Genomic DNA, 16203 nt, shown 5'->3' with positions numbered 1-16203 from the left:
TTGCATTAAAGATACAGAATGTTTATATACAGGATATGTGACCTGTAATTGAAAAAATGTCATGATATCTGTTGTTTTTGTTGTTGTGGTCTTCAGTCCTGAGACTGGTTTGATACAGCTCTCCATGCTACACTATCCTCTGCAAGTTTCTTCAACTCCCAGTACTTACTACAACCTACATCCTTCTGAATCTGTTTGGTTTATTCATCTCTTGGTCTCCCTCTACGATTTTTACCCTCCACGCTGCCCTCCAATACTAAATTGGTGATCCCTTGATGCCTCAGAACATGTCCTACCAACCAATCCCTTCTTCTAGTCGTGCCACACACTTCTCTTCTCCCCAATCCTATTCAACACCTCCTCATGATATCAATATTTGCAAATATTCCGGACTAGTTCCACATTCGGATGTCCGGGAAGGGAGCTGCCAGTGCCATAAAAGACGAGATAAAACACCAAAAGACTAAGACAAAAGACTAAATAACCAGCGGGTGGGTAACGTTTCAACGAATCGGAGCGTGGTAGGGGAGCTAGAAAATCTGAAAAGCGAAATGCTAAGGCTCAACTTTGATATAGTGGGATTCAGTGAAATGAAATGGGAAGAAGAAAAGTGTTTATGATCAGACAAGAATAGGATAATGTCAACAGCAGTAGGAAATAGTGTAACGGGAGTAGGATTCGTTGTGAATAGGAAGGTAAGTCACTGATCTACTGTCAACAGTTCAGTGATAGGGTTCTTCTCATCAGAATCGACAGCAAGCCATCACCGACAACAATAGGACAGGAATACATGCCGACGTCTCAAGCAGAAGATGAAGAGACAAAGTATACATGAAAAATGTGAAAAAATCGAATAAGAAATGATTGTCGTAAGGAATAACACAGCATACATAAGTGTCAAAAGATCCCTCGATGAAATTCAAAGCAAAGGCGGTAACTTTAAGAGTGCAATGGGAATTCCGTAGTTAAATGCAGATCAGAGACTGGATAGATGGAAAGCATACATTGAAGGCCTCTATGAAAGGGCGCACTTGTCTCATGTGATAGAAGAAGAAACGGGAGTCGATAAGGAAAAGATGGGGGATCCAGTATTAGAATCGGAGTTTAAAAGAGGTTTGGAAGACTTAAGATCAAATAAGGCAAAACAAATAGATAACATTCCATCGAAATTTTTAAAATCATAGGAGAAAGTGGCAACAAAACGACTATTCACGTAGGTGTTTAGAATGTGTGAGATTGACGATGTACTAATAGACTTTCGGGAAAACATGCTATACGCAATTCTGAAGACAGCAAGAGCCTTAACAGTTCATTCGCCCTAGCTGCTGAGAAATATAATATACAGAAGAATGGAAAAGAGAGATTAGGATACGTCACGTGACGATCGGTTTCGCTTTAAGAAAGATAAAGCCACCAGTGAGGATTGCCGACGTTGCGATTGATAATGGAAGCAAGACCGAAGAAAAATCAAGACACATTAGTGGGATCTGTCACCCTATAAGAAATATTCGTGTAAAATGGTACAAGATTTTCGAGATATCGAGAAAAATAGGGATAAGTTACAGGGGTAGACGGGAAATATGCAGTATGTACCAGAACCAAGAGGGAACAATAAGACTGGCAGACCTGGAACTAAGTGCTCTGATTAAAAACTGTATAAGACGAAGTGTAGTCATTCGCCGCTGTTGTTCCATCTATACATCGAGGAAGCAAAGACAGAAATAAAGGAAAGGTTCAAGAATGGCATAAAAATTCCAGTTGAAAGGATTTCTGTGTTAATATACGATGATGACTCTCCTATCTTCAGTGGAAGTGAAGAAAAATTACTGGATCTGTTGAACAGAATGAACAGTTTAATGAGTGCAGAATACGGATTGAGAGTAAAAGGAAGAAGGACGAAACTGATGAAAAATAGCAGAAATGGGAATAGCGAGAAACATCAGAATGGGGTTCATGAAGTAGCTGAAGTTTGTAACCTCCCACAAAAAATAATTTCAATGATAATGAGCCAAGTATAACCTCCCCGCAGAATATAAAAAAATGAAAATTGAGCCAAGCGTAGCCTCGCCACAAAAATTAATAATTAAATGAAAATGTGGGTCAAGTGTACAATTATTAAATTAAATGAATTTTTAAATAATGTAACCTCTGAACAAAATTGGCTCCGATTTATAGTCGCTGTGCAAAGAATGCATTCACACTTAATATTCCCAAGAAATTCTTTTCTCATTTAATGTCAAGTTCGGAATAGAAAAATTCCTAAACACCAAAATTAATAAAAAAGTTTAGTAACCTGATAAAATTTATAAGGACAGAAGCGCTGACCTTCGGCCCTGTATTATGAATAAAAAAGCAAAAAATTCTTAACTTAATAAAACTGCAATTATATCCGCTGTTAATTACTCATTTTTCGACACAGCTTCGTGCAATGCTGGCATATATGTTTTTTTTTTTTTTTTTTTTTTTTTTTTTTGATGCAATGATAATGCATTGGAAATTCTTTAAATTGAAATGAATTCTTTTCTTTAAAAGAGTTGCTTTATATTATAAAAATTATTATTGGGGCATTTCTTTGAACAAGTTAAATTACAATTAACATACATTATTAAATAAGCGCAAGGCTGCTTCTTTACCTTCTACAACAATACTCATCCACCAGAGTCCTGACCAGAGTCGCGAGCAGAGCACACAGCCGACGCATGCTGACTCACCGACTACTACCGACTAGCACGGACTGACGACTACTATCGACTCGCGCGGTCAAGTGCAGACTAGCAACAGCTAACGATAAACTACTCTCTGGTCAGAGATTCTGTCATGCCTCGCCCATCGCTGGCAATGTATACATCTTTCATAACCCTCCACTGAGGGGGCAAAAATTTGGCAGCGATGTTGAGTCAATTGGACTTGCCATGAGCAACAAATTTTTCTTAACTAAGTTTACAATCACAGAATATATACATATATATAAGTGCAGAACATGAAATAAAATATAGTGCACATGCACTGAGTACAGAACATATCAAGCAATGAGAAAATGTATACAGAATGAGTACAAATCATATTAACAAATGACATAAAGTGCACACGCACTGTAGTACTGAACATATCAGGAAATCACAAAATGTATATGACTAGAAATCATGTTAACAAATGACGAAAGTGCACACGCACTGTAGTACTGAACTTACCAGGAAATCACAAATGTATAGGCAATGAATAAACATAATGAGTACAAATCATATTAACAAATGACATGAAGTGCACACGCACTGTAGTTCAGAACATATCAGCAAATCACAAAATGTATATGCAATGAGTAGAAATTATGTTAACAAATGACAAAAGTGCACATGCACTGTAGCAAATCACAAAATGAGTACAAGTCATACTAGCAAATGACAAACTATGTTACAAGAATTAGGATAGGAAAGGGAAGGATTGCATCATGGTTGTAGCACTTTAGGTTGCACGCAGCTGCACTGAAAGTCCATATCTTTCTACAGAAGCACAACACCAAGTGAGACAATCTGAAGTTCTTTTCCTTGAAGTATTAGTCAGTGTAGCCAAGACACTGAACTGTCGTAGTAATATTCATGTTATCATTTTGGTAGTACATTAGGTACACCAAACAGTGGGACTATTATATCATCTCCATCGCTCAAGGTGGTGGACAGCATGTCGTGTCAACACCACGTTCTTGTAAGGTAGACCAACGTAGAATTAGTGCAGAAACCAAATACAGTGCTCCATGACCATGAGGATAGACTGGACAAACGGATATTGCAGTAATTTCTGGTAATTAGGTCAGAAGGTGAAGGACATTAAGTCACATACTAGTCTTCATTGAGAATTACACTAGTCTAACAACTGATTTGAGTAATTGGTGGCAATCATCACCCAATTACTGAACATTTCTGTATCATGTATGTAGTATTAGAGAATAATGTTCATAAATCGTTTGTTTACAGAGAACATTGGCACTCATTGTCCAGCTACAAACCATCAGAAGTCATCATTCAAAACAGGAGCTAATTAATGGCATAGTATTACAGAATAATGTTCATAAATCGTTTGTTTACAGAGAACATTGGCACTCATTGTCCAGCTACAAACCATCAGAAATTATCATTCAAAACAGGAGCTAATAAATGGCACAGTACTACAGAATAATGTTCATAAATCGTTTGTTTACAGAGAACATTGGCACTCATTTCCCAGCTACAAACCATCAGAAGTCATCATTCAAAACAGGAGCTAATAAATGGCATAGTATTACAGAATAATGTTCATAAATCGTTTGTTTACAGAGAACATTGGCACTCATTGCCCAGCAACAAACCATTAGAAGTCATCATTCAAAACAGGAGTGTGTACGTACTAATATCTTCTGTCCAATGTGAAAGTCACGACGTGTACATACCTGTTTTTGCTGTCTTCTCCGGTGCTCTGCGGCACGTTTGATGTTGTTCAGCGCAGTGTCAATTATTTCATGGTGTCGTAGTCGACGAGATGTAGGAAAGGTTACTAATTCTTTAATTTTGTTAGGTGGTTCAACATTTTTCAGTATAACAGACGGAGATAGCATAGTAGATTCATTTGGTATGGAATTAATTACATCCTGGAATGAGAGTATGTGTGTGTCCCAATCAATATGTCTTTTATGGCAGTATATTCTACACAGTTTACCAATTTCTTTCATTAATCGTTCACAAGGGTTCGAAGAAGCATGGTACCTGGATATATAGATCGGAGAAATGTTTCTAGCTCGTAACATACGTGTCCATATAGCAGATCGAAACTGTGATCCATTGTCGGAAATTACTTTTAACACATGCCCTACATGAAATAGAAAATGTTTTACAAATGCTTTCGAAACAGTTTTAGCGGTAGCTTTGCGTAACGGAGTGAAGGTAACACATTTTGAAGTGAGTTCAACAGCGACAAAGATGTAGCAAAAACCTCTATTAGTTCTGGGAATCGGACCAAAAATGTCTACAGCGGCCATATGTCTCAATTTAACAGGTACAATGGGATGTAATGGAGGAACATGTGAAGTCGTGTCTGACTTAGCTTTCTGGCAGATTTTACATGACGCTAAAACTCGTCGTATACGTTTCTCCATATTAGTAAAATATGGAGTTGTTGGACCATGTGTTCAAAAAACTGCGACACTGAGAAAATTTGTGTTCTCATAATTCGGTAAATTAATTAGTTGATCCTTAATTCCGCGCTGTGTCGTCTTCGACCAATACGCTGACAGAAAAGCATTCTGAAATTCTTCTACCGAGTAACATTGTCTCGCGATCGGTCTCATACGAGTTGCCGGTTCGCCTTCCAAAAAACTGCAAATAAATTCAAGTCTGTGCGTTACAGGCCAAGTCGGTGAAAAAGCAAAACTAAATTGTTGTATCCAAACCCTGGGTGGATCTGTGTTCTGTCATTTTTAAATACTTTAAATTTTCTCACTGATAGAAAATGTTTGTAATCAAAATTATCGTCTCTGTACGTCTGAACAGGTTCACGATTGTATGAGAATCTATTTGTCTGTGACTGTTCGAAATCTAGGTCACGTACTCTCTGTAAATTACCTAAATTATACTGGCTGTGAGAGTCTGACAAATGTTCGCAAAGTGACGTCTGCTGTGATGTGTTAAACGCTGAAACATTTTTCATCTCTGTTACTTCTTGCTGTAAAGTTGACAATTTTCTACGTAATGTATTATTAGACGAATCTATCTCACTGATTGTCTGCTGTAGATTTTGGAATTCAGGTGTTTGGTTAAACAAAATCGGTGAAGTATCGTCTGATTTGCTATCATTATTACTTTCAATAACGTCAATACGACTGGCTAATTCATCATATTTTTCAGTCAGTATTTTTACCTGATCATCGTTTTTAGTGTCACAAGCATTAATTTGTTTTTGTATTTTACGTGTGGTTTCGTTCAATTTTTTAACGTCAGCTTTGATGACATCGGAATCCTGTGTTAGTTCTAATTGTTCGAGTCTGTCGGTCACTGTCTGAAAGTCTACTGTGTGTGTATCTGTTTTTGTTTTAAGATCGGAAATTTCATCACGCAATTCGGTGTTCAACTGTTTGATTGTATTAATTTCGTCTGATACAGTAGCAATATTGTTGTCTACGTATGTTTTTGCTTTCGCAAACAATTTACGTTTATCTTCCTGTCTCTGTGCGGTAATTGTTTCCATGACTTGTCGTTTTACTTTATTTTGTTCCTGTATAAATTTACGGAAACGCGAATCACTGTTTTGTAGGTGATGATTAAAACGTTCGTCAATTTGACTGTTTTGGTGGTCGAATTTCACATCTACTTTTGCATCCAGTGTGCGCGAAATTTCTGCTGTCATTAATTTAAACTCGTCGCGTAACTGTGTTGCTTTTTCAGAGCATTGTTTACCGACTGCACTAATTTCGTCTCTAAGTGATTCTGTTGTAGCTGTTTGCATATCCCTTAATTCTTGAGCAACAGATCTAATTTCTTGACTACTTTTCCTAGCACAAGCCTCAATTTCCTCACGTAATTGTTCTTTAGTATCATGACATTGCGTGGCAACGGCTATAATCTGTTCACTAAGCTGTCTGCAATTGTTGTCTAATCTTTCATTAAGGTTGTCTTGTTTTTCATTAAATAGTTTGTTCTGTTCTCTAAGTTGTTTGAAATTTTCATTAAGGTTGTCTTGTTTCTCATTAAGTTGTTTGAAATTTTCATTAAGGTTGCCTTGTTTTTCACTCTGTTGTTTGATATTTTCACTATGTTGTAGCAACAGTGCCATAATTTGATCCAAACCAACATTACCTACTCTATTCTCTGTGCTGTGTGATGGTGTATTTGCGTGTGTCACGTTATATGTAACCATTTGGTCATTCTGTAATTCTTGAAAAGGTTTGCTCATCGGATGTACACTGTTGGTCACTACACCGGAATTAAATAAATCTGACGTATTCTGATTACACTGTTCATTTTTGTTAGAAAAATTTATCTGTTCATTACGTAAATTTTGCAAACCGGGTGTGTCAAGCTGGGCAGCGTTCATTGTAACAGAACGTCCCGCGTCATCAATCGTCGTCAAATTAACAGAGGACACAGTTGAATTTATTTGTTCATCATTACGATAAAAATCATTATTAATGGGCGGTACCCACTGATGTCAGTAAACGGAGGATTGTCATCATTACACTGAATGTCGCAAATATTATCGGTCAAATTATTAGAGTCGGCTATTTCACTCTTTATACATCGCGATGTACTATTAACAGTTTTTCCCGGCATTTTCTCACAAATCGAAATTAAGCACAAAAATAAAACAAAGACAATGCAAAAATGCGACAAACACAATCACAAGAAAGAGCAACAAATTGCCGATGATCTGTGAAAGAAAGAGTGACAAATTAGTAAATCCGCTGCGCCAGATGAAAACTACATTTAAGTAAATAAGAGCAGATATATAACTACTTATCAGAAGATTCACAAAGAAATTCGATCCTGGCCGTATGTCGCCAAGTGTAACGTCCCACAAAATATAATGTCAATGATAATGAGCCTAGTATAACCTCCCCGCAGAATATAAAAAAATGAAAATTGAGCCAAGCGTAGCCTCGCCACAAAAATTAATAATTAAATGAAAATGTGGGTCAAGTGTACAATTATTAAATTAAATGAATTTTTAAATAATGTAACCTCTGAGCAAAATTGGCTCCGATTTATAGTCTCTATGCAAAGAATGCATTCACACTTAATATTCCCACAAAATTCTTTTCTCATTTAATGTCAAGTGCGAAACAGAAAAATTCCTAAACACCAAAATAATAAAAAAGTTTAGTAACCTGATGAACTTTATGAGGACAGCAGCGCTGACCTTCGGCCCTGTATTCTGAATAAAAAAAAGCAAAAATTCTTACCTCAATAAAACTGCAGTTATATCCGCTGTTAATTACTCATTTTTCGACACAGCTTCGTGCAATGCTGGCATATATATTTTTTTATTTTTGGATGCAATGATAATGTATTGGAAATTCTTTAAATCGAAATGATGCTTTTCTTTAAAAGAGTTGCTTCATATTATAAAAATTATTATTGGGGCATTTCTTTGAACAAATTAAATTACAATTAACATACATTATTAAATATGCGCAAGGCTGCTTCTTTACCTTCTACAATAATACTCATCCACCAGAGTCCTGACCAGAGTCGCGAGCAGAGCACACAGCCGACGCATGCCGACTCCCAGACTACTACCGACTAGCACGGACTGACGACTACTATCGACTCGCGCGGTCAAGCGCAGACTAGCAACAGCTAACGATAAACTACTCTCTGGTCAGAGATTCTGTCATGCCTCGCCCATCGCTGGCAATGTATACATCTTACAAGTTAAATAATTCTGCTACCGAGAAAGCAAAATAACCCATGATAGATGGAGTAAGGAGGACAAAAAAGCAGACTAGGAGTGGCAAAGAGGGCGTTCCAGGCCAAGAGAAGTCTACTAGTATCAAAAATAGGTCTTAATTTGAAGAACAAATTTCTAAGATTGTTCGTTCTGATTACAGCATTGTATAGTAGTGAAATATAGACTGTGGGAAAACCAAAGCAGGAGGGAATCGAAGCCTTAGAGATTTAATGGTGCTGCAGAATGTCGAACATTGGTTGACTGACAGGTAAGAATTGAGGAGATTTTCCGAAGCATCGGGGAGGAAAGGAATGTATGGGAACCGGTCACAAGAAGAAGGGACAGGGTAACAGGACACCTATGAAGACATCAGGCACTAACATTCACGATACCAGAGGGATCTGTAAAGTGGAAAAATGAAACTGAAGAGGGAGACAGAGATGGGAATATATCCAGCAAGTAACAGAGGATGTTACTCTGAGATAAGGTTTATGCAGGAGAGGGATTCGTAGCGGGCCGCGTAAAAAAAAAACTTAAAAAAAGCACCACCCGCCACCACCACCACCACCATCCCCCGGAGCGGCTGCTAGTCCACTCACAAGGAGAATAGACGAGCCCAGAATCAACCAATTTGATTCTCTCTCTTGAGCCACGCTAACATGTTACCGATCCCCAGTCACCCTGTGGTGAGGACGGATCCAACGCTTTGGTCACTCACAGTACTCGATCGTCTTATCCGTTTCGCTACTGCTAGCTGCAACGCTCTGCCGCTAGAGGGATCCAAAGTGTATAGTGTAACATGGCGAAGTCTAACGTAACTATGCTGGTGCATGAGAAACAGCGTGCCGTAATGGAGCTCCAAACCGCACAAAACGTGCCCTCAGTTGTAATCCATAGAAGAATGAAAACTGTATCGGTGCTGGTTGTCTTGAAATCACTACTGTGCGTTATTGGATTGTTCGTACTCCTAGTGAAGGAGACGATGGTGATGACCTCAATGTGTGTGATGTGAGTTCGGAGAGGACGACATCATACAGCAACCGACAAGATCACTGGATTCGGGTTGATGGAATCATCAGAGAAAATCGTCAGATTACAGACACACAGCTCTCGGATAAGTGTGGCATATCACGACAGCGTGTACAGCCCATCATTGCAGAAGTGCGGAGCAGAGAAGTGTGTGCATGGTGGATGTCCCGAATGCTCACTTCTAACGTGAAACAGAGAAGATTGAAGAACTGTCGACTTTTTTTTTTTTACATTTTGAGTATTAAAGTGAAGAGTTTCTTAACAACATTCTGAAAGGCGATGAAATCTTGACTAAGAGAGCATCAATGTAGTTACGCCACAAAGGATCACCAATGCCCAAAAAGTTCAAGAACGTGTCATTAGTAATTAAAGTCCTGCTCACAGTGTTCTGGGATGTTCAGGGTATGGTACATTTGGAATTCATTCCTAAAGGCAAGACCATAAACTGGTAATGCGAGATCCTCAGAAGAGTGAAAGCATTAATTCCACAGGAGCACAATCTCCTTCAGCACGACAATGCCGTACCACATACGAGCTCTTCGATGTCTGTAGTAATACGATGCCTTGAGGTCACCATCGTCGATCATCCTACAAACAGTTCCCACGTGGCCCCATCTGCTTTTAATCTGCTCCCAAAACTTAAAGAACTTCACTTAGATAGAGATGAAACGGTGCAGTCAGAGGTGAGGTTGCAGGTCTGTCAACAAAATCAAACATTCTACACTGACAGTATCAACAAACTGAGAGAATGTGTTCGTCGCCAGTTGAATATGTTGAGACATAAATACATAGACATCAAAAACAAAAATGAACAATTTTAATAAAGTATGTTTTATTTTAAAATACTTAAGAGTTTTCACACAAAACATTACGAGGAATTTCTTTTTAGTTCACAGAGTACCGAAGGAAACAAAAAGAGAAATGCAAAATCTCTTACGACTTGAAAGACATGATGTTTACGCCAGTAACTGTTAAACTTTTTATTTCCACTATTGCAATTTCAGCCTTTGGCCATTATCAAGTGCAGATGTTTTGGCTTTAAGCCATGCCTACTTTATACAAGCTGACACATTTATATATCGTTGTCATTTGCTGTTATATAGATATATACATACAGGAAATATCAACGACATATAAATGTGTCAGCTTGTATAAAGTAGACATGGCTTAAAGCCAAAACATCTGCACTTGATAATGGCCAAAGGCCGAAATTGCAGTAGTGGAAATAAAAAGTTTAACAGTCACTGGCGTAAACATGATGTCTTTCAAGAAATTTCACATGACTGTGAATCACAGTTATGAAAAGCTAATCTTTTACAACTATTTCCAGTCCGTTAGCATGCCTGATTTTTATTTGAGTTTCGTCTTTAGGTAGTTATGTTCCGATCATCGCAATAAAAATCGGTATTCCCTCAATATTTCGTATTTCATTTACAAATAACTCTTATACACTAGAGAAAACTATGGCTTCTTTGAAATAAACCCATCAAACAGTTTTACAGTGAAATGAAATGATAAAAGAAGTTAATGACTGAAAATTTTTAAGCCTAACTCGTACGGAAACAAAGGCAATTGTGACAATAATTAATTAAATTCCTGCATACAGAATACAAAATCCTTCAGTTTTATTAACTGCCAATACCATACATATGTGCATTATTTTAATCAATGTCTGATCCCACTTTGCCACAAATAAAGGCATTATTTCAATCCACAAATGTAATTAATGTAAATGAACTCGTTTCATTGGAAAATAAAATAAACTCATAATTTCCTAAGTTCATAACGTCCTCAATAGAACAGCTAACCAATGTGAAGCTATTAAACTGTTCACCACAATTTACAGGGTGGACTCAAACTACACATACAAGAATTAGTTTTTCCGGGAATGTTTTCTGAGTAATTTGACAAAGGGATCCGTGTTCTATGGCCAGATACAGAATATTGATGTAATTATGATATATTTCATTTGATAACCCGCTTATTTCCATTTCTTTGAAAGTACCTTCACAATTATGAAAAATCCTGTGACATGCAGAAATATAAGTGTGCAACACAAAATACAGGGTACGCAACAATCGTCAGGCGCAAGAGTACTGTGCTGTGGTTGCTGTCGTTACAGAGCGGCTCAACATACCGTCGTTGTGCCAGACTTTCAATGCATTCAGTGGATGTACACACTAGGTGTATATCGGACAACTCTTCAACAGTAAAATTAACAAAAGTAGTTTTGTGTATCACTGTTAAAGCACAACTTAAAACGCCAGAAAAACAAATCCGAGACAGAACAGAGCAGTACTGAATAGAAGCTTGATAGCGAAGAGTAATGTGGGCATTACTGTTGCCAACAACAAATACCATGACTGAATGGAACAAGTTTGTATCCAAACAAGACGCACAACGCCTACCATTGTCATATACACTGTTGTGTAGGTATTTTCAGGTAAGTACAGATTGAGTTGTATGTGGGGATAAGAAATCAGACGAAATCCAATTCCTCTGTTACTTGCTACCTCAGAACACTAGTCTATAACATCAAAATAGTCAGGAAATACCTGTGAAAGACCTACGAAATTTTTTATGTGGAGTTCGGGCTTGTATATTCTGTAAAACTGTGTCTTATAAAGTATTAAAATCCAGAGTCACATAGAATTACGCTACCTGTGATCATGCTGAAATACACTAAAGTTAAACTACATTTCTAACAAATTTTTAGTGTTTTTTATGTTGAACAATTCGATGTTATTATAAAATTGAAATAGATTATTCATGATGATAATAAAGTGTGTTCTGCGTACTAGGCACGTCAATCATTAAACTACGTTTCTAACAAATTTTTAATGTTTTTTATGTTGAAGAATTCGATGTTATTATAAAATTGAAATAGATTATTCATGATGATAATACAGTGTGTTCTGCGTATTAGGCACGTCAATCACTGTAAATTCAGTCCGCCCCCGGTAGCTGAGTGGTGCCGGCACGGTAGCTCAGCGTGTTCGGCCAGAGAGCCGGTTGGCCTCTGTAACAAAAAACTGAGTGGAAGGATCAACTACCGAAATTGAACAGGATGTCTTGCGACGTCCGCAACGACCAATCACAACGATCAATAACGAACAAAATGCACCACACTGGTCAACGCGACAGACTGTCAATCCTAAGGGCCCGGGTTCGATTCCCGGCTGGGTCGGAGATTTTCTCCGCTCAGGGACTGGGTGTTGTGTTGTCCTAATCATCATCATTTCACCCCCATCGACGCGCAAGTCGCCGAAGTGGCGTGAAATCGAAAGACTTGCACCAGGCGAGCGTTCTGCCCGACGGGAGGCCATCGTCACACGGCATTATTATTGTTATTATTACTGTAAGTTCAACAGTCTCCAGTCATATCAGTGCTGAAACTTCCTGGCAGATTAAAACTGTGTGCCCGACCGAGACTCGAACTCGGGACCTTTGCCTTTCGCGGGCAAGCGCTCTACCATCTGAGCTACCGAAGCACGACTCACGCCCGGTACTCACAGCTTTACTTCTGCCAGTACCTCGTCTCCTACCTTCCAAACTTTACAGAAGCTCTCCTGCGAACCCTGCATATCAGTGCTCCTCCATCCTTTTCGTGGCTGCATATGATCCATGTATCTTGATATTGACAGTTAACTGGTATTTTCATCTACTACTTTTCGTCTTCCCTTCGTAATTCGTTTTAGTGCATCCTTTTTCATACAGGCTCTTCTAATCCAGTGCCCTACATAATTTCTTCTTCTTCTTTCAACTGTTTAAAATACTTGTCTTTGCAGGTACATCGTTTCTAACACAACCTCATTACTTACTTTATTTGTTTATGTCATACCTTCCACTCTTATCTCAAAAGCCATTAAGTATTTCTCGTCTCTACGCCGTATTTTCCTTGTTTTGGCGCCATACAGGACAATATTACAACCAAAAAGCACTCCACTGACATTTTATTTGTTTATGTCATTGATCGCAGAAAATATTTCTCTTTCTAAAAACATTTCTTTTGCAAAAGCTATCCTTGTTTTCATTTGTTGAATCAGTGTACACCTAGTCCTATTGCTAATTTATTTATTCACGATAAATTTCTTTATTTTATAACAGTACGAACAGTGTTCACTTTCACTATTTTTAGTATCATGTTTAAGACAATGTGGCCTTTCATATTTCTGTCCCCATAGATTACTTATGTGAACCTTGCCACTAAATTAACTCATTCCACATTTGGCTGAAATTTTACAAATAATCTATGGAAATGGGATTACATTATTTCTATAACAATAATCTTGCACAACATTAATAAAACCCTACTGAGCGTCGTGACATATGGAAGAAAAAATTTTTGTCTATTAAATCTCCCTCAGATTAAACAAATATTATTTCGATTCGTTGTCTTCCACAGTCTTCTGTGAATTATTCTAAATTTACTTGCGCTTCCTCTTTCTATTTACATACCTTGTAAGCGACTCACCTGTTTTGTTGTTGTGATCTTCCGTCAAAGACTGTTTTGATTCATCTCTCCACACTATGCCATCCTATGCAAGACTCTTCATCTCCGAACAACTACTGCAACCTACATCCGTTTGAACCTAGTAACTGCATTCATCCTTTCTTTTCCTCTACAATTTTTACTGCCCCCTTTCCCAGCCCACACTTCCATCCATTACTAAAATGACACAGGATGTGTCCTGTCAACTGATCACTTCATTTCGTCAATTTTTCCACAGTTATTCGATCTAGCCACCTAATTTTCGACGTTCTTCTGTAGCACTGCATTTCAAAAGCTTCTACTCTCTTCTTGCCTTAATTGCTTGTAGTCCACAGTTTACTTTCGTACAGTGCTACACTCCATACAAATACCTTCAGAAAACACTACTTAACACTTGAATTTGTTTTTGATGATAACAATTTTAAACACTTTTCTTGCCATTGCCACTATGCATTTTACATTCTCTTTACTTCGGCATCGTCGGTTACGTTGCTGCCCAAATAGCAAAATTAATCGACCATTTTTACTGTCATATTTGGCTCTGAGCACTATGGGACTTAACATCTGTGGTCATCAGTCCCCTAGAACTTAGAACTACTTAAACCTAACTAGCCTAAGGACATCACACACATCCATGCCCGAGGCAGGATTCGAACCTGCGACCGTAGCAGCGGCGCGGCTCCGGACTGAGCGCCTAGAACCGCTAGACCACCGCGGCCGGCTTACTGTCATATTTCTCAGTCTATTAGCATGAATTGGTTCAATTCGATTAAAGGCTCTGAGCACTATGGGACTTAACTTCTGAGGTCATCAGTCCCCTAGAACTTAGAACTACTTAAACCTAACTAACCTAAGGACATCACACACATCCATGCCCGAGGCAGGATTCGAAAATGCGACCGCAGCGGTCACGCGGTTCCAGACTGTAGCGCCTAGAACCTCTCGGTCACTCCGGCCGGCTTCAATTAGATTACATTCCATTACGATTGTTTTGCTACGTGTTTTGTACCACCGAAATTGTTTCATAACAGTGTTTAGTGGGAATTTATTTTGTTCTTCAACTATACCGACGAGGTACCATGGCTTAGCACTGGTCTAGGCCGACTCTCTTGGCTGACCTTTTCTCTCAGCGCGAATTGGTTTGTGTTGTCCCGAGCTGCGACGTAGGCACCCACGGCACCAACCCCTCTGCACGGACAGACAGACCCCCTGTGCGGTGCCAAATCTAAAATAATAATAGTGGCGTCAGCGTAGCAATCAGGCCTGTGATTCCCGCTTGCCGTCCCAATGAAAAAAGCATGGCCAAGTGCCCCGCTGGGGATTGGATTGCCCAGCATTTGTCGGCGCGCCGCTGAATGTTTCATTCCCTCCATTTGCTCGGTTATTGTCGACTCCAGGGACGCCCGCGATAGCGAAAGCGTGGCGCGCAAGTCTGCCAGCAACGGCCCGGCATCGATCTCCCGGCCTTTCGTCACGGTTTCTACAGGGGAACCCGAACGAGGAAAAAATTCGCCGCGTCACCTCTCTGGTTAATTGATCGTCACGGTTCCGCATGTTTGCGCTTCGACACCTGCGGTGAGTGAAATCCGGGGAACGCGCCGAGACGCTGTTGCTTACAATTCTCAATTCTGTCCGTGTTTGACAGCTGACAGAAATTCCTACCCTTGCTGTCAGTTCTAATGCTATCAGAAACTTGAAAAACATTTTCCATTTTATTTTGCTCCACATGGAACTGGACGAATTCGTTTCTAATCTCATTACTGCCGACCTTAACATGTTATTGCTGTGGTCTTCAGTCCAAAGACTGGTTTGATATAGCTCTACATGACACTCTATTCTGTGTGTACTTCTTCATCTCCGAATAATTACTGCGATCTACATCTCTCTGAATCTGCTTATGTATTCATCTCTTGGTCTCCCTGTACGATTTTTATCCCCCTCCCCCCGCCATACTTACCTCAAACACTAAATTGGTGATCTCTTGATGTCTCAGAATGTGTGCTACCAGCCGATCACTTCTTTCGATCAAGTTGGGCCACAAATTTCTTCTCTCTACATGTCTGTTCAGACTTCCTCATTAGTTACGTGATCGACCCATTTAATCTTCAGCATTCTTTGGTAGCACCACATTTCGAAAGCATCTATTCTCTTTTATCTAAACTTTTATCGTTCATGTCTCACTTCCATACATGGCTACACTCCACATAAATACCTTCAGAAAGGACTGAGTAACACTTTAGTCTATATTCGATGTTAACATATTTCCGTTC

This window comes from Schistocerca cancellata, chromosome 5 (assembly GCF_023864275.1).
Source record: "Schistocerca cancellata isolate TAMUIC-IGC-003103 chromosome 5, iqSchCanc2.1, whole genome shotgun sequence".
Lineage (NCBI taxonomy): Eukaryota > Metazoa > Arthropoda > Insecta > Orthoptera > Acrididae > Schistocerca > Schistocerca cancellata.
The sequence above is the reverse complement of the archived record's forward strand: the minus strand, read 5'-3'. Positions refer to the sequence as shown.